Source organism: Mobula birostris, chromosome 1 (genome assembly GCF_030028105.1).
Source record: "Mobula birostris isolate sMobBir1 chromosome 1, sMobBir1.hap1, whole genome shotgun sequence".
Lineage (NCBI taxonomy): Eukaryota > Metazoa > Chordata > Chondrichthyes > Myliobatiformes > Myliobatidae > Mobula > Mobula birostris.
The window spans coordinates 53,774,027-53,796,887 of NC_092370.1; the positions used below are offsets into that span (position 1 = coordinate 53,774,027).

Sequence of the window (22,861 nt, forward strand, 5' to 3'; positions counted from 1 at the left end):
CCGTTCTGCTTGAGGAAAGTAACTGTTTTTTAGTCTGAAAGGGCACAGTTTTAAGGTGCTTGGAAGTAGGTACAGAGGAGATGTCAGGGGTAAATTTATTTTTTTTATGCAGAGAGTGGTGAGTGCGTGGAATGGGCTGCCAGTGATGGTGGTGGAGGCGGATACAATAGGGTCTTTTTAGAGACTCTTGGATAAGTACATGGAGCTTAGAAAAATAGAGGGCTTTGGGTAACCCTAGGTAATTTCTAAGGTAGGGACATGTTCGGCACAGTATTGTGGGCCGAAGGGCCTGTATTATGCTGTAGGATTTCTATGTTTCTATGGTGGCTCTAGCATGGATCCTCCTTGATGGGAATTCTTTGGTACAGGGATGTTGGTGGCATATTTGAACCATGTGGGGAAGCAGCCTGGATGAGTGAATTGTTGAAGATGTCCATGAAGACAACAGTGAACTGGTGTGCACACTCCCTGGTACTCGGCCTGGGATGTTGCCTGGCCCGACAGCCTTGTAAGGGTTAACTCTCTCCTGAGTCCTTCTTATATCTCCTGTTGTTACTGATAACATTGCCAATATTTCTGTGATATTTTCAGATTTCAAGCATCTGCAGTTTTTTTTTATTTCCAAATGCTTTGCAATTCACCGTCAATTCCCATTCAGGAACTTCTACCTGCCAGCTGAGAAGGTGGATGGGGGAAGGGAGATTAAATGAGAAGCTGGGAGATGATAAGTGGAAAAGGTAAAGGGCCAATTAAGAAGAGAGTGGGCCATCTGATAAAGGGAAGGAGGAAGTGCACCAGAGGAAGGTGATGTGAAGGGAGCCAGAATGGGAAACTAAAAAACAGAAAGGGGAAGGGGATGAATCCCATGTCTATTAACTTTTCATCCATTTACTGCCTTGAAATGAGCATCACTACTGTGCAAGTCTCTGCACAATGCTTTGGTGATCATACAATCTTTTTACCTTCTCACTCAACCCTTTCCCTTATACTATTTGAATCACAAAACTGTATTTCTTCTCAATCACCCCATCCTTGCCACTAATTGGGAATCTCTGCCTTTCTCCTCCTTCCTATCCTATCATAAATGATGAACTGGCTGCTAAAGAAAACCAGAACAGCAGACTTCAGGAAATTATTGTCTCTTCATATACCCGCTCAGAAAATAGCACTCCATATTGTCCTCCCTATAGTTCACACTTTTATAGATGTTGTTGCTAAATCTGGTATTATTACAAAATCTGTATTAATCTAATTGCTTATTTAAACTTTTCAAATTTCTATCAACAGAAAACTTCTGAATAACGACAAACTTTTAACATTTGAGAGCACTTGCTATTTCCAGGGCACTCTCTATTAGCATTATCTGTTTTGAAATGTTATTTGAACACTGTATTAAGAGTTCACAGCATTTTCCTTGTGTTATTTTTGAACCAACATTCAATTAAGTTGATGGAGATCTAAGTTTTAGAATTGTCATTAAGATATAACACCTGTCTTTTTACTCCAATTTTGTACTTAATCTGCTTTGTTTAAATTGCTTCTTAGGATATCTTAAACTCTTCGGCAACAAAGCAAACCTGAAACTCTTTGACCTAAACTCCCAATCAAGCATTAGAAGAAACACAGTGACACAGCTGAAAATAAGTTGGAACCCAAAGCAGAATTCAAAAGTGGCCATTTCAAGATCACACTGCACTGTAGCACAAGTTTACCCTACAATTCCCAACTGAGATTTATCCAGATACTAATTCTTAAGCTTGAAATGTGTACTCAATGACATTAATAATGGTTTAAAATGATCTTCCAATGACCCAGTGATTTTCTGTCACATTAGTCCAAAAATCTATTTTCTTTGGCCAACTTAGCATACATCATTCCACCATGTTTGTTAATTATTATTGTGCCTTTAAATAATTTCCTTCCATTACAAAGTTTGCAATAATAAAGTGACTACTTCTGTGGAAACAGATAAAATCATTCATTTACAACCACTCAACCACACTGCACTCCACTACAAGATCCAGGAACAGATATAAAGAGCTTATCTTCACATAATTGCTGGGTTTATTATCCCAAGAGAGATGCCTCAAGATCAGTGAAAAATGCATAGATATCGATCACAAGAGATCAATGACTGTTTAAATTGTCCTTGGTCTGCTTTGCTTTCAAGCCATTTAGGGTCACTCTGTGAAGTTTGAAAAGTTTGTATCTACCTGCACCAGGTTGGATGTATAAACCTCAGCACTGGGTAAATAATCTCAAGGCAAGCAGCCTCTTCTGGGAACAAATGTTCTAAATATTGACTGGAAGCTGCACTTAAAGACCTTGGACACAAATAACCTGATCAATCTTTAGGGTCTGTGAAAATAGAAGCAATGCAAATGAATCAATCTGCTGATTTGAAATGGCAAAAGATATCTCATCTAGTTGTAAGCAATCATAGGGAAATACGCATTAGCTGCATGTAATAATTTAAAGATAAAGACAAGGTCCCAAGATTTCAAACAATACTTTTCATTCACAAGCAAAAGAAAATTTGCAGATGTTGGAATCCAAGCAACACACACAAAATGGTTGAGGAACTCTGCAGGCCAGACAACATCTATGGAAAACAGTACAGTCGACGTTTCGGGCTGAGACCCTTCAGTAAAACTTTCATTCTCTGCATTTAACAAAAGCAATCTAAACACTTCTCATAGAATTGCACATAGGAAGTGGTGCTCAAAGGTGTCTATTCATATTGAAAGTCCATAAGACAAAGGAGCAGAAGTCGGCCATTCGGCCCATCGAGTCTGCTCCGCCATTTTAACATGAGCTGATCCATTCTCCCATTTAGTCCCACTCCCCTGCCTTCTCACCATAACCTTTGATGCCCTGGTTACTCAGATACCTATCAATTTCTGCCTTAAATACACCCAATGACTTGGCCTCCACTGCCGCCCGTGGCAACAAATTCCACAGATTCACCACCCTCTGGCTAAAAAAATTTCTTCGCATCTCTGTTCTGAATGGATGCCCTTCAATCCTTAAGTCATGTCCTCTCGTACTAGACTCCCCCATCATGGGAAACAACCTTGCCACATCCACTCTGTCCATGCCTTTCAACATTCAAAATATTTCTATGAGGTCTCCCCTCATTCTTCTAAACTCCAAGGAATACAGTCCAAGAGCGGTCAAATGTTCCTCATGTGTTAACCCTCTCATTCCCAGAATCATTCTAGTGAATCTTCTCTGTACCCTCTCCAATGTCTGCACATCCTTTCTTAAATAAGGAGATCAAAACTGCCCACAGTACTCCAAGTGAGGTCTCACCAGTGCCTTATAGAGCCTCAACATCACATCCCTGCTCCTATACTCTATTCCTCCTGAAATGAATGCCAACATTGCATTCGCCTTCTTCACCACTGACTCAACCTGGAGGTTAACCTCAAGGGTATCCTGCACAAGGACTCCCAAGTCCCGTTGCATCTCAGAACTTTGAATTCTCTCCCTATTTAAATAATAGTCTGCCCGTTTATTTCTTCTGCCAAAGTGCATAACCATACACTTTCCAACATTGTATTTCATTTGCCACTTCTTTGTCCATTCTTCCAATCTATCCAAGTCTCTCTGCAGACTCTGTTTCCTCAGCCCTACCGGCCCCTCCACCTATCTTTGTATCATCAGCAAAATTAGCCACAAAGCCATCTATTCCATAATCCAAATCGTTGATGTACAACGTAAAAAGAAGCGGCCCCAACACGGACCCCTGTGGAACACCACTGGTAACCGGCAGCCAACCAGAATAGGATTCCTTTATTCTCACTCTCTGTTTCCTGCCAATCAGCCAACGCCCTATACACGTATGTAACTTTCCCATAATTCCATGGGCTCTTATCCTGTTAAGTAGCCTCATGTGTGGCACCTTGTCAAAAGCCTTCTGAAAATCCAAGTATACAACATCCACTGCATCTCCCTTGTCTAGCCTACTGGTAATTTCCTCAAAAAATTGTAATAGGTTTGTCAGGCAGGATTTTCCTTTAAGGAAACCATGCTGAGTTCTGCCTATCTTCTCATGTGCCTTCAGGTACTCTGTAACCTCATCCTTGACAATCGACTCCAACAACTTCCCAACCACTGATGTCAAGCTAAGTCAATGATGATGGGAAATGTCTGTCTGACAGAATAGTCTTCATACTGTATGTAATGCCCTGGTTAAGAACATTTTATTGTATTCCTCCTGCTCTGCTGTCAGATATTTTATTTCAGCAGCTTTCCTACAAAATGCAGTGTGTTCTGTTAATTAAGCTTCACAGACTTGTATTGTGGTTTCTGCCAAGATTTGCTCAGCTTAGGATTGTTGTGTCAGCCAACTGGGTTTGGCTTGGTAGCGTTCTGTAAAATTCTGTACAGTGGGATGCCATGGAACATTCGAGAGAGCTGGGTGGGATTAGAATTCTGAGGGACAATCAGTTAGCTTTGGGTCTTTTGTTGGCAGGGGTTGGAAAATGAAGGATGTTTGGAGAAGAGCAGAAGGGAAGATGGTCACAGAATCCCACCTGAAGGAGAGACCCCATTGTAAGAAGTGGTTTGTTCAGATGAATGGTTCCAAGAAGGGAGTGCCAATACTCCTGAGTTAGCCAGTTCATTCATTACAGTCTTTGAGGGAAGTTTGAACTGTGGCTGATGTCTTTCACGCAGAATGTGGGTTCAGCGTGTAAGTAATCAAAGCGAAGCACCTGACAACCCAGAAATGAGCTCCAACGTTTACGTACACATTTAGACCGATTTAACTATAATGGGCCCTTTTCTTTTTCTATTAAATGTTGCTAAAGTTGAAATATCTGTAACTAAACTTCCACTTTAATTTAATGCTGAGGTGAGGTCTGTTATTTCCTGGCAAGCGATAACTTTGCATGGGGCAGTATTGTTACAACACTCACCGCAATTTTTGTTCCCTCAACGGAACATTCAAACTTTTTTATTTGGTTTAACCCGAATCATACCAACCCTAAACACGTGTTGCTTATTGAAGGTAGCCTTCACATCGTTACCCAAGCAATACTGAATCACATGGCTGTTAGCCAGATCGAGCTAACAGACCAAGTTTGTTACGAGCCTCGGTAAGAGGGTTACATGTAAATGGAAGGGAAACTGTGAGACCTGATGACATGACAGGAAAAAGGGCCTTTACATAACAATCATCACAGGGTTGACAGAGAAAACATAAAAAAGTTAAAGTTCATTTATGGGTAGACATTTTAATCCAAAGAAACCATACTGCTCAGCTGCATGTTACAGCAGAAATCTTCTGTTTATTATTAACATTATTAACACCAGTCAAAACCATAAGACATAGGAACAGAATTAGGCCACTCAATCTATCAAGTCTACTCTGCCATTCCATCAGTCAAGTTACAATTTGCATCAACCTCTGCTTTCTAACATGAATGATATTTATGGATATACAGATATGTCCAGAAGAATGCATCAGATCAAATGAAAACTTACTCAGCATGATGCCATTCTATATTTCAGCATGAGCGTTACATTAAAAGCCTTTCCACTCAGGACAAGCAAAATGAAATTGGAAATGAAACGTGTAATTTCAATCCAAGCACCACTAATGTATTACAAGCCCCACAAGAAATTTTAAAATAAATAACATCTTAAAATTGTGTTTACATATATTACTCCTTCAGCCCTAATTATGTAAATGTATTACAATCTTTATTTCACTCTCTGTTAAATGTTAATGAAACACAGAGTATTTTTGCTTCCTGAAAATGCAGCCTCTGAGAATATCTTGATATGTTTGGCTGTTCAGTCAGACTGAAGCCATCACAGTTGTAGGGCGCCAGAGTAACTGTACAACTGATTGCAGACACCAACTAACTCTGGAAAACATGAAATTCTTACTTAGTTCATCCTCCCCTCCCACACCCACCTGGCTTCACCCATCAGCTTCTAGCTTGTCTTCCTTCCCCTCCCCCACCTTCTTATTCTGCCATCTTTCCCCTTACTTTCCAGTCCTGAGGAAGGGTCTTGGCTCAAAATGTCAACTGTTTATTTATTTCCAAAGATGCTGCCTGACCTGCTGAGTTCCTCCAACATTTTGTGTGTTTTTCTCTAGATTTCCAGCATCTGCAGAATCTATTGTGTTCATAAACATGAAATGCTTTTGCTTGGCTGCTGAATGCAATTCTGAGCCATTAATAAACTTTCAGAATTGGTATGATTGGCAAATGAATTACAATTTAGATGAGTGTGATTGTGATCTGGCAGGAAACTTATTTCAAATCATGGTTAAACTACATTTGGAATACAATTACCTTATTATATAAAATGGTATATTCCTGTTCTTTTAGACAGCACTTTTTCACAGGGCAAGGGTATTGCTGGCAAGCCTGATAATACTTTCCAGCAGCCACTGGACAGCAAAGAGCAAACAATCTCTCAAACATTTAACTAATGCACTGTTTATGCATGAAACATGACTGCCATTGACATACTGTAAGGGAGCGTGTTGAATTGGTGTTATTATTCCAGAGGATCTATCCTGTGACCAACACACAAGTTCCATTACAATGATAGCACAGCAGCTCCTCTGCTTTTTCAGAAGTTTGCACAGATTTGGCATGTCATCTAAAAATTTGATGAACTTCTACAGATGCATAGTGGAGAGTATCCTGACAGATTGCATCATGGCCTGGTGTGGAAACACCAATGTTCAAGAATGGAAAAGCCTACCAAAAGTAGTGGATACAGCTCAGTCCATAATGGGTCAAGTCCTCCCCACCACTGAGTACATCTACAAGGAGCGCTACTGCAAGAAAGCAGCATCCATCATTAAGGATCCCCACCATCCAGGCCATGCTCTCTTTTCACTACTACCATTGGGAAGGAGGTACAGGAGCCTTAAGTTCCAAAACACCAGGTTCACAAACAGTTATTACCCTTTAACCAAAAAGCTCCTTAACCAGCAATACTGAACTGATTCCACAATCTATGGGCTCACCTTCAAGAACTCTGTTACGTTTTGTAACTTCAAAGCATAACACTAATTCAAAGGAAGACAGGAGTATGTGAAATGTGAGTCTAACTTTGCATTTTACTTTAAGTATCATGTGGTAGCGTGATGACATATGCAATTCACGTATTTATACATATAACCTGTAATGAATTACTTAAAGGAACAAGAATGCTTAATCAAATATATATACAAGATTATTCAAATATTACTGAAATATTAAATACACAACACTCTTTCCGGCTTAGCAATGTACTCCAACTCAATAGAGAATGTATCTCAACTATGTACACAGTATATTATATAATACATCCACAGCACAGTAAATTTTAAATTGTTCCATTCAGGCCGAAAGATTTAATCACTATGGAGGATTTCTTCCTCTTGTCGGATAACATCTTTCCTGGCAAGGGGTGTCACTCTGCCTTGCAGGTGAGACTTGCGGCTGTGAAACAATCTCAGGTTTTGGGGCCTCCCCTGTTGTAATTGTTGACCCTGAGATTGCAGGAAGTGGTTCTGATAGCCAACTTAAAAACTCTAATGATTGACTTTGCTTTCTTCAACTGATCGATGTGTCGCCTCCAGATATTAGACACAATCTGCGCTGTCAAGGAGACTGGTCCAGTTCTGTTATTGATCTTTCCGAGTATCCACATTTGATTATTTCTGCAGTCCCTTGCCAGGAAACTTGTCCAGGAGTGAAACACCGAAACATCTTATTTGAAGAGCCTTCAATTTGTCTCAGCTGTTTCTCTCTGCATGATTCTTCTGAAACTGGGTTTGAAGAGATCCAAACATGAATGCAAGCGACAACCCAGGAACAGCATAGTTGTTGGTTGTGGAGTGTGCTGCGTTGCAATGTGTAAGCAAGAAAATGGCGAGCCTCTGGTTCAGTGTCAGTGTAGTGTCTTATGCTGACAATGCTCGCAGTGTGTCTTTTAGACTTTGGTCAAACTTTTCCGCCAAGCCATTTGTAGCTGGATGATACAGTGCTGATGTAATATCAGAATCAGAGTCAAGTTTAATATCACTGGCTTATGTCGTGAAATTTGTTAATTTTGTGGCAGAAGTATAATGCAATACATGATAATATAGAAAATAAAACTGTGCATTTCAGTAATTGTGTGTGTGTATATATATATATATATATATATATATACACACACACACACACAGTATACACACATAATATATATAATTTAATTTAACTATTTAATATACATATATATGTATATTAAATAGTTAAATTAAATTAGTGCAAAAATAAAAATCAAAAGCTGTGAGGTAGTGTTCATGGGTGTAATGTTTGTTCAGAAATCAGATGGCAGAGGGGAACAAGTTGTTTCTAAATCAATGAGTGTGTGCCTTCAGGCTTCTGTACCTCCTTCCTGATGGTAACAATGAGAAGAGGGCATGTCCTGGATGGTGGTGGTCCTTAAAGATGGACACTACCTTTCTGAGGCACCGCTCCTTGAAGATGTCTTGGATACTGTGGAGGCTAGTACTAATTTTACAATTCTCTGCAGCTTACTTTGATCCTGTGCGACAGCCTCAGATGGTGATGCAGTCACTCAGAATGCTCTTCACGGCACATCTGTATAGATTTGCAAGTTTTATTGGTGACATGCCAAATCTCCTGAAATTTCAAATGAAATATAGCCGCTGTCTTGCCTTCTTTAAAGCTGCATCGATATGTTGGGAGCTAGTTAGGTCCTCAGAGATACTGACACCAGGAACTTCAAATTGCTCACTCGCTCCATTTCTGACCCCTCTGAGTCCTGGTGTGTGTCCCCTCATCTTACAATCAGTTCTTTGGTCTTACTGACATTAAGTGTAAGGTTGCTGCTGTGACACCACTCAACTAGCTGGTATATCTCGCTCTTCTATGCGCTCTCATCACCATCTGAGATTCTACCACATGGATATATCACCAACAAACTGTACCTAGCCACAGGTACAGGAGTATAGAGAGAGTAGAACAGTGGGCTAAGCACACATCCCTGGGTGAGCCAGTGTTGATCACCATCAAGGTGGAGATGTTATCGCCAATCCGCACAGATTGTGGTCTTCCAGTTTGAAAGTCAAGGATCCACTTGCAGAGGGAGGTACAGAGGCCCAGGTTCTGTAGCTTATCGAACAGCACTATAGGAATGATGGTGTTAAACATTGAGCTATTGTCAATAAACAACATCCTGACAGAGGTATTTGTATCGTCCAGGTTGTCCAAGACCCCATGGAGAGCCAATGAGATTATGCCCACTGTAGACCTATTATGGCAATAGGCAAATTACACTGGGTCCAGGTCCTTGCTGAGGCTGGAGCTGATTCTGGCCATGACAACCCTCTCAGAGCACTTAATTACCGGAGATCTGAGAGCTACTGGATGATAGTTATTATGGCAGTTCACACTGTTCTTCTTGGTCACTGGTATAATTGTTGCCCTTTTGAAGCAGGTGGGAACATGACTGTAGCAGTGAGAGATTGAAAATGCCTTTGAACACCCCTGCTAGTTGGTTGACACAAGTTTTTAGAGCTTTACCAGGTATCCCATCAAGACCTGCTGTCGTGAGGGTACACCCTCGTGAAATAGAGCCTTTCATCAGGCTCCAAAACAGAGATCTTAACACCAGTCCTTGCAAAGAAGCTTCTCAACACATCAACAATGTGCAAGGCTGTAGTGGAGGCTACTGGGAACACTTCTGGCCACTTTGTAGCTGCACTCACTACTATCAAGAAATTTGTGCCCACGAATGGTCCAGCAAAATCCACATGAATCCTCTGCCAGAGCAATGAAGGCAACTCCCAGGGATAGAGAGCCCCTGTTCTTGGCATCTTCTGGATATGTTGGCAGCCTGTACAGGTGCATGGCAAGCTGCTTGACATGCTGATCTATCCCAGGCCACCAGACAAATTTCAAGTCAACACTTTAATTTTAACCATGTCGAAATGACCTGTGTATAGCTCCTCCAACACTTCAGCTCTTAGCTTGGATGGTACAAGAATGCTCAATCTGTACATAAGGCAATCTCCGTTGAGTGCAAGTTCATCTCAGCACTCATAAAAACGGGGGAATGGAGTTTCTGCTGCACAATCCAGCCGCTTTGGGTGGCCATATAAACCCGAGATAGTATAGGGTCTTTTCTGTTTTGTCTTTGGATCATCTCTGCTATAATAGGGACTTTTGATTTGTGTTAGGGAGAATACGTCAAGAGGAGTGTCATTTTTTTGTAAATTTTTTCAGTATTTCCTTTTCCAAGTGCAATCCATCAGCATTTCCATGATTAGTTGTCCTCTTTGTTCAGGCTTGTAACTGTGTTCTCGAAGAAACAGAGCCCATCTCTGCACTCTTGCTACTGCTGTTAATGGAGCACCCTTCTGTGGACTGAAAATAGACACTAGAAGTTTCCATCACTCATAATGTGTGACATCACTGTACCTATACCACAAGGTGAGGTAACAAAGGCAAGCCTCACTGGGCAGTGTGGATCATAATGTGTGAGTACAGTGTCTGACATCACCTTTTCCTTTACCTTTTGGATAGTCACCTCACACCACTTTCTGCATTGCCATTTCTTCCCGATCTGTAGTAATGAGTTCAAGGGGTGGAGCACAGTAACCATGTTTGGCAGGAACCCGCTATAGTAGTTAACAATTCCTTTAAAGAACCGCAACTGTGACACAACCTTTGGCCTTGGAGCCTCCATCACTGCTTGAAGTTTCTCAGCACACTTGCAGGTGCTATTCCAAAAAATAAGCCTATTATAGCGATACAGCGATTAAAATGGCTTCATTGCAGGGGATATGGCATGCAAGTTCTGGATAGATCAAATTTAAGTTGTCTTAGCAAATCACATCCCCACAATGTCGGTCTTCCTATTTTTACCACTTGCAAGCTCAACATGGTTTGTTAGTTGTTATTTTTCACTGTCATAAATGTCATTCCCACAGTAGTTATCTTTTCTCCAGTATAAGTTTTAGTTGGATATCTGCAGGCATCAGTTTAGTATTTTTGAAACATTTCTCAAATTCCTTTCGTGAAATGACAAACAGCCAAACCAGTGTCTACTTCCATTTTAATTAATTTGCCATTCACTTCTGGTGTAAGCTAAATTGCATAGCTATTGCTAGTTTTCATATCATAAATCTCCAAGCTACACAGTCCTGTGTCACTTCCATCATTATCAGATTTTTCATTAGCAGCATGCAGATTAGTGCTCTTTTTGAAACTGCAACTTGACTTTCCATCTTTTTCTCTACTCTGTGCAGTCCATTTATTTTTGTCTTCCTGACATGCTCTTTATATGTGACCTATGCGCCAAACAAGGCTGCGTTCTTGCCCTGACTCTTTTCAGTATGGTATTCTCTGCCATGCTGACAGATGCCTTCCGTAACTACGAAGAAGGAATCCACATCAAGTACAGGACTGACGGCAGGTTGTTCAACCTTAGGCGCCTGCAGGCAGTTACGAAGGTGCAAGAGACTGTCTTCAGAGACTTCTTGTTTGCTGATGACTGCGCAATCAACGCCAGCACAGAGCAAGAGATGCAGCGTGAAATGGACTGCTTCTCACAAGCCTGCGACAACTTCGGACTCACAATCAGCACCAAAAAGACCGAAGTTATGTACCAGCCTGCCCCAGGAAAGCCATACCAGGAGCCGCGCATCACGATGAAGGGCCAGAATCTCCAGGCAGTCGACAACTTCACCTACCTGGGCAGCATACTCTCTCGTGCAGTGAATATAGACGCTGAGGTCAACAACAGGATTGCTAAAGCCAGCGCCGCCTTTGGGAGACTCCGTGAGAACGTCTGGGAGTGGAGAGGACTCAGCTTTACCACCAAGCTGAAGGTCTACTGTGCAGTGGTCCTTACCACCCTCCTTTACACCAGCGAGACCCGGACTGTCTACAGCAGACACGCCAAACAGCTCAACCACTTTCACCTGAGCTGTCTCCGCAGACTCCTCCACATCAGGTGGCAGGACAAAGTCCCCGACACGGAAATCCTGGAATGAGCTGGGCTCTGCAGTGTCTACACCCTCCTGCTAAAAGCCCAAGCCAGGTGGGCTGGACATGTGGTCAGAATGCCAGACAGCCGATTGCCTAAGCAGCTGCTGTACGGAGAACTGTGTCAGGGCAAGCACTCAGTCGGGGGGCAGAAGAAACGTTACAAAGACTGCCTCAAAGCCTCCCTTAAAGGCCTGGGTGTCGACATCAACACGTGGGAGACGCTTGCCCTCGACCGTCCAGTTTGGTGCAGCAAAATCACCACAGGAGCCCATGCAGCTGAAGTCAGGCGCATCATCGAGGCACAACGGAAGCGTGCTGTGCGCAAGGCCCGAGCAGCATCCACTGCCATGACAGCACCCACCCACTTGTGTCCCACATGTGGGCGAGCCTTCAGGGCCCGGAATGGCCTCATCAGTCACCTCCAGACCCATAGCCACCAATTTCCCATTTGACTTTGAAGCCATGGTCATCTTCGACTACGAAGGACGAACAACAACAACAATTTTCTTGCATTTCCTACAAGTTATGCCTTTAAAGCTGTATTGTTCTAGTGTATATGAGCCCCTGGCAGAACAGTAACACAATTTGTTCGGCCAGGCCAATTTCCATTGAGATGTTGCAATTTTGTTCATGCTCTCTTTCATTCCTGACTGCATCTCAACTGTGTCTCTGTCTGCTGTTTCCATTGATACAGCAATTTCAACTGCTCTTTTAAATGTAAGTTGCACTTCAGTTAGGAGCCATTTTTAATACTTTCTGTTAAGATCCCACAAACTAAGCAGCCCGTCAGTGCATCATTAAGTTTATTACCAAACTGAAAATGATCAATTTCTTCAGTTCTGCCATGTATGATGGAATGGACTTCCCTTACTTTTAATTTCTCTTTATGAAACCCAAAGCAGTCTGCAATCAACAATGGCCTTGGTTCTAAATGTTCCTGCATTACTTTCAGAATATCTGCAACGCACATTTTTGCTGGTTTGGTTGGAGCAGTTAAACTTCAAATCAAACTGGTTGCCTTTAAACACAGGGCACTCAGCAAAATTGGTACTCCTTTCTCATTGGCTATTTCATTGGCTTCAAAATACTGTTCAATTAGCTCAATTACATATTCCAGTTATCCTTTGTGTAATCAAATGCATCAATTTTTCGATGCAGCCAACCATTTCTACTTCTATTTTTATGTCAATTAGGCTTTAGGTGATCTGAGCAGTGGGATCAACATGCATGAAACAGCACACCCCAATGCCTTCACCATCATTTTGGAGGATTTTAACCATGCCAGTCACCATCAATTTGGAGGATTTTAACCAGGCCAGTCTGAAAAAAAAATCACTAAGCAATTACCATCAACAGATCACTTGCAATACCAGAGGAAACAACACACTGGACCATTGTTACACCACCATCAAGAATGCCTACCATGCTATTCCATGCCTTCACTTCAGGAAGTCTGATCACCTGGCTGTACTTCTACTCCCTGAGGAGAGGCAGAGACTGAAGACTGCAGCACCAGTAGTGAGGACCAAGAAGGTATGGACAAGGGAAGCACAGGAGTGCTTACAGGACTGATTTGAATCAGCGGTCTGGACTATATTCAAGGATTCACCTTCAAATCTGGAGAAGTATGGTGCAATTGTTACTAACTTCATTAAAACCTGTGTGGATGAGTGTGTGCTTACAAAGACTTGCTGCACATTCCCAAACCAAAAGCCGTACATGAACCAGGAGGTACATCATCTGCTGAAGGCTAGATCTGTTGCATTCAAGGCGGCGACCCAGGTCTGTACCAGAAAACCAGGTATGACTTGTGGAGGGCTATTTCAAGGGTGAAGAGACAATTTTGAACAAGATTGGAGGTGACATCAGATGCACGACAACTCTGGCAGGGTTTGCAAGACATTACTTCCTACAAAGCGAAACCCAATAGTATGAATGGCAGTGATGCTTCACTACCAGATAAACTCAATCCCTTCTATATCTGCTTTGAAAGGGAGAATATAACTACAGCTGTGAAGATCCCTGCTGCACCTGGTGACCTTGTGATCTTTGTCTCTGAGGCTGATGCTGGGCTGTCTTTCAAGAGGGTGAACCCTCGCAAGGCGGAAGGTCCCGATGGAGTACCTGCTAAGGCTCTGAAAACTTCTGCCAATCAACTGGCAGGAGTATTCAAGGACATTTTCAACCTCTCACTGCTACGTTTGAAAGTTCCCACTTGCTTCAAAAAGGCAACAATTATACCAGTGCCTAAGAAGAATAATGTGAGCTTCCTTAATGACTATCGCCCAGTAGCACTCACATCGACAGTGATGAAATGCTTTGAGAGGTTGGTCATGACTAGACTGAACTCCTGCCTCAGCAAGGACCTGGACCCACTGTGACTTGCCTATCGCTACAATAGGTCAACAGCAGACACAATCTCAATGGCTCTTTACAGGGCCTTAGACCACCTGAACAACAGAAACACCTACGTCAGGATGCTGTTCATTGGCTACAGCTCAGTATTTAACATCATCATTCCCACAATCCTGATTGATAAGTTACAGAAGCTGGGCCTCTGTACCTCCCTCTGCAATTGGATCCTTGACTTCCTAACCAAAAGACCACAATCTGTGCGGATTGGTGATAACATCTCCTCCTCGCTACTATCAATACTGCCGTACCTCAGGGGTGTGTACTTAGCCCACTGCTCTACTCTCTCTATACCCATGACTGTGTGGCTAGGCACAGCTCAAATACCATCTATAAATTTGCTGACCTTTTACAACCTTTGCTGGTAGAATCTCAGGTAGTGATGAGAGGGCATACAGGAGTGAGATATGCCAACTAGTGGAGTGGTGCTGCAGCAACAACCTGGAACTCAACATCAGTAAGATGGAAGAGCTGAATGTGGACTTCAGGAAGGGTAAGATGAAGAAACACATACCAATCCTCATAGAGGGATCAGAAGTGGAGAAAGTAAGCAGTTTCAAGTTCCTGGGTGTCAATATCTCTGAGGACCTAACCTGCTTAGTCTAGGTAAACAATCGATGCAGCTATAAAGAAGACAAGACAGTGACTATACTTCATTAGGAGTTTGAAGAGATATGGTATGTCAACAGTAACACTCAACAACTTCTATAGATATACCATGGAGAGCATTCTGACAGGCAGCATCACTGTCTGGTATGCTGGGGGGGGGGGAGGTGCTACTGCACAGGACCGAAAGAAGCTGGACAGGGTCATAATTTAGTTGGCTCCATCTTGAAACTAGCCTACAAAGTACCCAGGACATCTTCAAGGAGCGGTGTCTCAGAATGGCAGCGTCCATTACTAAGGACCTCCATCACACAGGGCATGGCCTTTTCTCATTGTTACCATCAAGTCGGAGGTTCAGAAGCCTGAAGGCACACACTCAGTGATTCAGGAACAGCTTCTTCCCCTCTGCCATCCGATTCCTAAATGGACATTGAACCCATGAACACTAACTCACTTTTTAAATATATATTATTTCTGTTTTGCATGATTTTTAATCTATTCACTATGCATAGACTATAATTTATTTATTATTTTTCTTCTTCTATATTTTGTATTGCATTGAACTGCTGCTGCTAAGTTCAATTTCATGACACATGCCAGTAATAATAAACCTGATTCTGATTTCGATTCTGACCTGGTACTCACTCTTTATGAATCCATGAATTCTTACATTTACTGCTTTTTAAAACACTCTGCACAAACTGGGCTGTGTTTGTTTACTTGCCACTTCTTGCCTCACTTTTGTTTAGTTCGAACATCTCGCTGCACTTCAACATGTCAGTAGCCGTCTCAGATTCATTTTTAAAAATACCTCCAAGTCTCTGTTATGTTTTGTAACTTCAAAATATTAAACTAATTCAAAGGAAGAAACAAGAGTCCAAAATGTGAGTCTAACCTTTGTGGTTTACTTTGCACGAAGCACACAGGTTTCACATGGTAGTGTGATGACGTATGCAATTCACCTATCTATACATACAACCCATATTGAATTACTTAAATGAACAAGAATTCTTAATCAAACTACATACATAAACACATACACAAGATTTGTCAAAAATTACTGAAATACTAAATACTCAACAGACTCTGCAATTCAGATTCACAGTATTACTGATTTATTTAGATTATTATTATTCATATTTTTGTATTTGCACCATTTGTCTTTTTTGCACAGTTTGTCAGTCTGTGTACAGTTTTTTATTGATTCTATGATTTTTTTGTACTACTGTGAACGCTTGCAAGAAAATGAATTGCAAATGAATATATGGTGACATATATGTACTTGAATAATAAATTTACTTCAAACTTTGGTGCAATGAACGTGTTTAATGATGTATTTCAAATGTATTAATGTACATATTATGAATTTGAGTATATCAAAAATAATCCTGGAGTTATACGTTTGGAAGAACGTCCGGAATGTCTAGGTTTATTGCAAAATGTTGCATAACATGAGATTTCTTGCTCTGTGGACTGTTTCCAGGGTTGTTCACTGAAATAAGCATCAGCCCTGCTGTAAGTTTATCAACTCAGTGAAAAGCACACATTTGTCTGCACGAAACCTGCTGCTCTTCCAGTGCAAGCTGTCTACAAGCAGCTGTCGTTTCACTTAGGACATACATGCTGAAGGATAATGAAGCTTGGTGCAGCTGCTGCAAAGGCACAACTGCATACTGAAAGGTCAGAACCTGCATTAAAACCCTTTGGATCAAACACTGGTCTTGGACAGGGATAGGAGCAGTTGGTATGGGAAAGTATTTAATTGGGTGAGGTTAAATTATGAAACTATTAGGCAGGAACTTTGGAGTGTAAATTGGGAACAGATATATTCACACAACAGAAATGTGAAGGACGTTTAGGGAGCACTTGCACAGGGTTCTAGACAGGTCTGTCCCACTGAGACAGGGAAAGGATGGTAGGATGAGGGAATCATGTTTGTTAAGAAATGTGGAACACATAGTAGGGAGAAAGAAACAAGCTTAAGGTGCAGGAAACAAAATCAGGCTGGCGCTTGAGAGTTTCAACTTTGAAGAGAAAATCACAATACATTATGGGTAAAGCCCTGAAACACTATCATAGGAAAGCAGCATCCATCATCAGAGATCTCCACCACCCTGGCCTTGCTTTTCTCTTGCTGCTGCCATCAGGCAGAAAGAACAAGAGCCTCAGGACTCACACCACCGTGTTCGAGAACAGTTACAATCACACAACCATCAGCTCTTGAACAAAGAGGATGACTACACTCACTTGCCCGTCCATTGAGATGTTCCCACAACCAATGATCTCACTTTAAGGACTCTTTATCTCATTATCTCAGGTTCTCATTATTTATTATTATTTATATTTGTATTTGCAGCTTGTTGTCTTCTCCACTCTAGTTGATCTTTCATTGATCCTGTTATAGTTACAATGCTATAGATTTGTTGAGTATGCCTGCAGGAAAATAAATCTCAGGGTTGAATATAGTGACATATATAAGACCATAAAACATGGGAGCAGAATTAGGCCATTCAGCCCATCAAGTCTACTCTGCCATTCCGTCATGGCTGATCCTGGATCCCACTCAACCCCATACCCCTGTCTTCTCACCATATCCTTTGATGCCCAGACCAATCAGGAAATGATCAGCTTCCGCCTTAAACATACCCACGGTCTTGGCCTCCACTACAGTCTGTGGCACAGCATTCCACAGATTCACTACTCTCTGGCTAAAAAAATTCCGCCTTATCTCTGTTCTAAAAGGTCGCCCCTCAATTTTGAGGCTGTGCCCTGTTGTTCTGGATACCCCCACCATAGGAAACATTCTCTCCACATCCACCCTACCTAGTCCTTTCAACATTCGTAGGTTTCAATGAGATTTCCCCTCATTCTTTTAAATTCCAGTCAGTACAGGCCCAAAGCTGCCAAACGCTCTTCATATGTTAACCCCTTCGTTCCCAGAATCATCCTCGTGAACCTCATGAATATATATATATACTTTGAACTTTGAATGTAGCCATAAATAATGGACTTAAAAGACTTAAAAGGGGCATGAGGGAATCTTGCTGAGTAGGATTAAGGAAAACCAAGATGTTATCACAGATTGCAATGGAACATTGACAGGATGCAGAGCTGGGCTGGAAAATGGCAGAAAGAGTGAACTGATTCACTTTGGAAGGTCAAACTTGAAGGCAGGATATGGCAGGATTCTTAGCAGGGTGAAGGAGCAGGGGGATCTTGAGGTCCACATCCATAGATCCCTCGAAGTTGCCATATAAGTTGATAGGATGGTTAAGAAGGCATGTGGTGTGTTGGCCTTCATTAGTTGGCAAATTGAGTTCAAGAGCTATGAGGTAACGTTACAGTTCTATAAAACTCTGTTTAAAGCACGCTTGCAGTATTGTGTCCACTTCTGATCACCTCATTGTAAGAAGGATGTGGAAGCTTTAGCAAGGGTGCAGAGGGTATTTACTAGGATGCTGCCTGGATTGGAGAGGATATATTGATCAAGCTAGTGCTTTCTTTTTGGAGCAAAGGAGGATAAGAGGTAACTTGATAGAGGCCTATAAGGTGATCGGAGGCATAGACTGAGTGGACAGCAAAAGGCTAGTTTCCGGGACAGAAATGACTAATAGGAGGGAGCATAATTGTAAGGTGATTGGAGGAATGTGTGGGAGGGGATATCAGACAACTTCACACAAAGAACAGTAGGTTCATGCAACCCCCTGCCAGGGATTGTTGTAGAAGCAGACACATGAAGGACATATAAGAGTTGCAGAATGTTACATCTCCATCATAGGCACTGGTCTCCCCAGCATCAAGGACATTTCTAAGGGTAATGCCTCAACATGGCAGCATTCACCATGAAGGACCCCCATCATCCAGGACATTTCCTCCTCTCATTGCTACCGTCAAGCAGGAGGTACGGGAGCCTGAAGACACATACCCAACATTCTTCTCCTCCACCATCAGGTTCCTGAATGGACAATAAACCCATGCACACTACCTTATTATTTCCCCCCTCTCTTTCTTCAATACTTAATTAACATACATATATACACACTTATCTTTCTTATTGTAATTTATAGTGTTCTTATTATGTATTGCACTATACTCCTGCTGCATAACAACCAAATTCACAACATATGCCTGTGATATTAAACCTGATTCTGATACTGAGAGTTTTAGATAGGTGCATGGATGAAAGCAAAATGGAGGGCTATGTGGGAAGGAGGGGTTAGATTGATCTTAGAGTAGGTTAAAAGGTCAGCACAGTATCATGGACAAAAAGCCATATATACTGTGCTGTACATTCAATGTTCTATAATAATCTGTAAATCTTGTAGGAAATGGAATGTTTTTTTCTCATAAAAATACCAGAACGAAGACCTAAGAAAGTATTATAAAATTAGAAAAGGATTTAAACAGATGCACAGAGAGAGGCCCCACTGTCAAAAGCATAACTAAATGACTTCAATATATATCACCAAGTATTCAAATACTCAAAGAAGAAATCTTTTTCCACAGGGAACTGAAGCAAATAGCATGGATATACATGAGGGAGAAGTGAAAAGGTATGCTGTAAGTGTTGTGTAATGCATAATGGGAGGAGGTGTAAGAGTAGCAGAACTGCCTGCATAAATTAATTACACTGAGTGGTTTGCTTCTGTGATATACATTCATGTATTCTCATGAAATATATTCAGGTGAAGCACATCAGAATAACTTTTCCTAGATATGGTCCATGTCAAAGCCACTATATAAATTCAATTTGATGCCCCAATCTTGAACTTTCAAAAAGCAATCCCACCAGACTTTTCATTTTTAAGCAACAAAGAAGGTAATAATGTTTTATTTTCAGAAATCAGGCATGCCTACTGTGACCTTCATGCAAGAACAGCTCTTTTGGAAATTTGCTATAACTGTCCCCTGTTAACATTAATTCTTTCCATGCACCTGCCTTTGTCAATCAATGACCCACATTAGTTTTTATATACTATGGTGAGAAAGTAACACATGCAAGATTGATTTAGTACCATAAAGTATAAACTTGAAGTTAAAAGTCAAGACCCAGGCAAATGCAACGAGTTTTTTTTTTATCTGTTACTACAACAGGATTTAAAAGCACTATGAAACATCGAACTAAGTCCATTGAATTGAAGTATATTTTTGGTTTTGTCCTTACAAGAAAAGTTAAACCAGAGACCTTCACTTTGACAGACATCTTATCAGAAAATTACTTAGAAAGTTAAAGAAATTTTATTCAATTTTCTAACACCTAACACCCAATTTTTTCTAATGTAGAGTACCAACTATATTTAATATTCATGATTTTTAACTTTATTATTCTGCAGTAAAAGCTAAACCACACAAATTTAATTGAAACTAAAGAGAATATATTTTTTACATACTTACTTTTCATTACGCTACTTCTCATCGGAATCTATATTCTCAGATGCTTCCTTGTCAACTCGGAATTTACAATCTGAATTTATCTATAATACTCAATATGTCCAATATCCATGAATATGCTATTATCCTGGTCATACATTCAGCTTGTAAAAAGCTGAATTTGTAACTATTGCTGAACCAAGTCCAGTATCGATGATAATTTTGCTATTGATAACTTTATTTACAAAGCACTGCTTTGTGAAAGAACTGGACTCCATAATTTACAATCTACAATGCAGAACTGAATGTGCTTGCTTGGGCAGAGGTCCAAGATTATAATTGAAATGTAATCAAATCCAATTCAAATGCCAAAATACACACTCACAGACATGCAGCTTCAAAGACTAAACATGATGTACAAATAAGGCATCGTTCACATTGGACTGAAATCTTCAACTTTGAGAAGAAATCCATTTATTCTTACCTGCTTGAACATTTAAAAAAATAGGCCCCGTTGGTTTGGCAATACAGGAACAACTTGTAAATGAAGAGTCTTGATCATGTTTAACTGCACACGTAGCATAAAATAAATCTGATGCTTCATCTTAGAGGCCAGGCCTCTATATGCAATCTCCTCTTGTTCCTCTACATTTCCAAGCAAGCAATCTAATACACCTAATCATGTGATCTGTTGCCATAGCTGCCGTGAATCCAGCTGTTCATGTTATAAAAGGCTGAAACAAACTTTCTTAACCCTGCTCCAGTAAAACAAAGCCAAAGTTCTTTCACTGTTGAAATCAATTGTCCTTAAATATCATTATTCTCTGGACCAAATCATACTTTGAAACAAATTTAATTAACAACTTACTAGCAAGTATAAGGAAATTAAAAAATAAAACTTAATTAAAAATAGCTCATGCACCATATTTCCATTTTCCATGAACAATCACATCTCCAGGACCAATGCCTAGATGGCAATTTGTGGTTCTTTCTTCTAATCTAGCTAGTCTACTATCTTCCTTTGATTTGTTCAGCTGACAAACAGCCAGGGGGCATTTGGAATGAGCTTGCATTTTAGAATTCCTTAAACCACCTGCTTTTTACATCATGTACTAAAAAGATACATCAAGGTAAGTCTATTTCATATATAGTCCTAGAAAGTCTCCAGCACCAGAAGAGGCCTGCCAAGTGCACACTATGCATCAGACATGTTGGATATCAGCCCATTGGAAGCCTATTGAGCACAAAGCCCAGAGAGTTAATGCAGTAAAACTGATCTTATGGCTTAATGTACATAAGGGCCTTTCCACTGCACTGTGGAGGTAAATACCTTGAGGTACTGGGTCTGGAAGTAGGGTCATGGTCATGATCATGACTGAAATTTGGACCTGAGAGACAAATGCAACTTGGGATAAGTTTTTAAATTAACAGGGTATTTACCTCTATAGCTGCTTTCCCATGCTGGATCCCACAAGCTTTACAAGAAGTGAATTTTGCCTATTTGGTGTTTGTTATGTTTTGTATCTCCAGAAATTAATTAAAAGAAAATATATGTGAGCCTGGGAGAACTCATGTACTTTGTTTTACTTTTAGTGAAGTGCTCAAATATGACGTGGTGCCACACTGATGTATGCCATTCACGTAGTTCGTAAAGTAACCCATAACGAATCATTTAAACAAAAAAGAATGCTTATTCAAGCAATGTATTTACAATATTACTCAGATATTACTGAAACATTAAATACACAGCAAAGTCTAAATAGGAAATGCATGAAACTTCATGTGTTGAGGCCCCTCTTTGGAGTCGCATGTAGTACTATAAAGGGCACAGAAACAAAGGTTAAACTTAAGAAAAGGAAAAACTAAACTTAATTCTCAAAAAATATTTACGTTGTGCAGCATTATTTCGAGTCATGTTTGTTAGGGTGAAAGCTGTACCAAGTTTTTATGCCCTTAAAGCTACAGTGGCCTTTGACAATTTCAAAGACATGGTGATACTGACAGGGGGATGATAAAATGAATCTCAGAATCTCAGTCTGATTGTTGTTAAAGCAAAGCTCATAGTTGGTAAGTAGCAGGCATCTCTACAAAAGGCCGAACAGCCAATTGCTGTCAACCTGCAAAGTTGGAACAAGTTGTTAAAGCAACAGCCAATCCATGCACGGCTAACCTGATGACTAAATGTAGGGCTGCCCGCTAGAAGGGAAGGATTGAAGTAGCTTCCAGCAAAGAAAGGTGATCAAGATATGTATCGATTTTTAGGAGCATTCCTGCCCCATTAAGTTGATAGATCTGATTTTGTCTTGCTGAGGGCTAAGTCAGTGGCATTCATGTCTGACAAACAAAGAAAGTACAAGAGATCCAGATATGACCTCTGGAAAGCACCCTCACATGCGGTGGCAATTCTGGACCAAACTTGAATCACAGAAGGATACTCGATAGGGCTTGAATGCCAT

At 40.9% G+C, this 22,861-nt stretch overlaps 1 protein-coding gene across 15 annotated transcripts in view; it reads right to left on the reverse strand.

The window, feature by feature from the left end:
• Window positions 1-22,861, reverse strand: part of dtna (dystrobrevin, alpha) — a 217,270-nt gene that overhangs the window by 162,533 nt on the left and 31,876 nt on the right. The window contains exon 1 of one of the 15 annotated variants that reach the window (XM_072255302.1): window positions 20,890-21,047. The exons of the other annotated variants lie outside the window; for them this stretch is intronic. The gene's annotated coding sequence lies outside the window, so the exon portion shown is untranslated. Of the gene's footprint in view, window positions 1-20,889; window positions 21,048-22,861 lie in introns of those variants that run through there. 15 annotated transcript variants of the gene reach the window in all.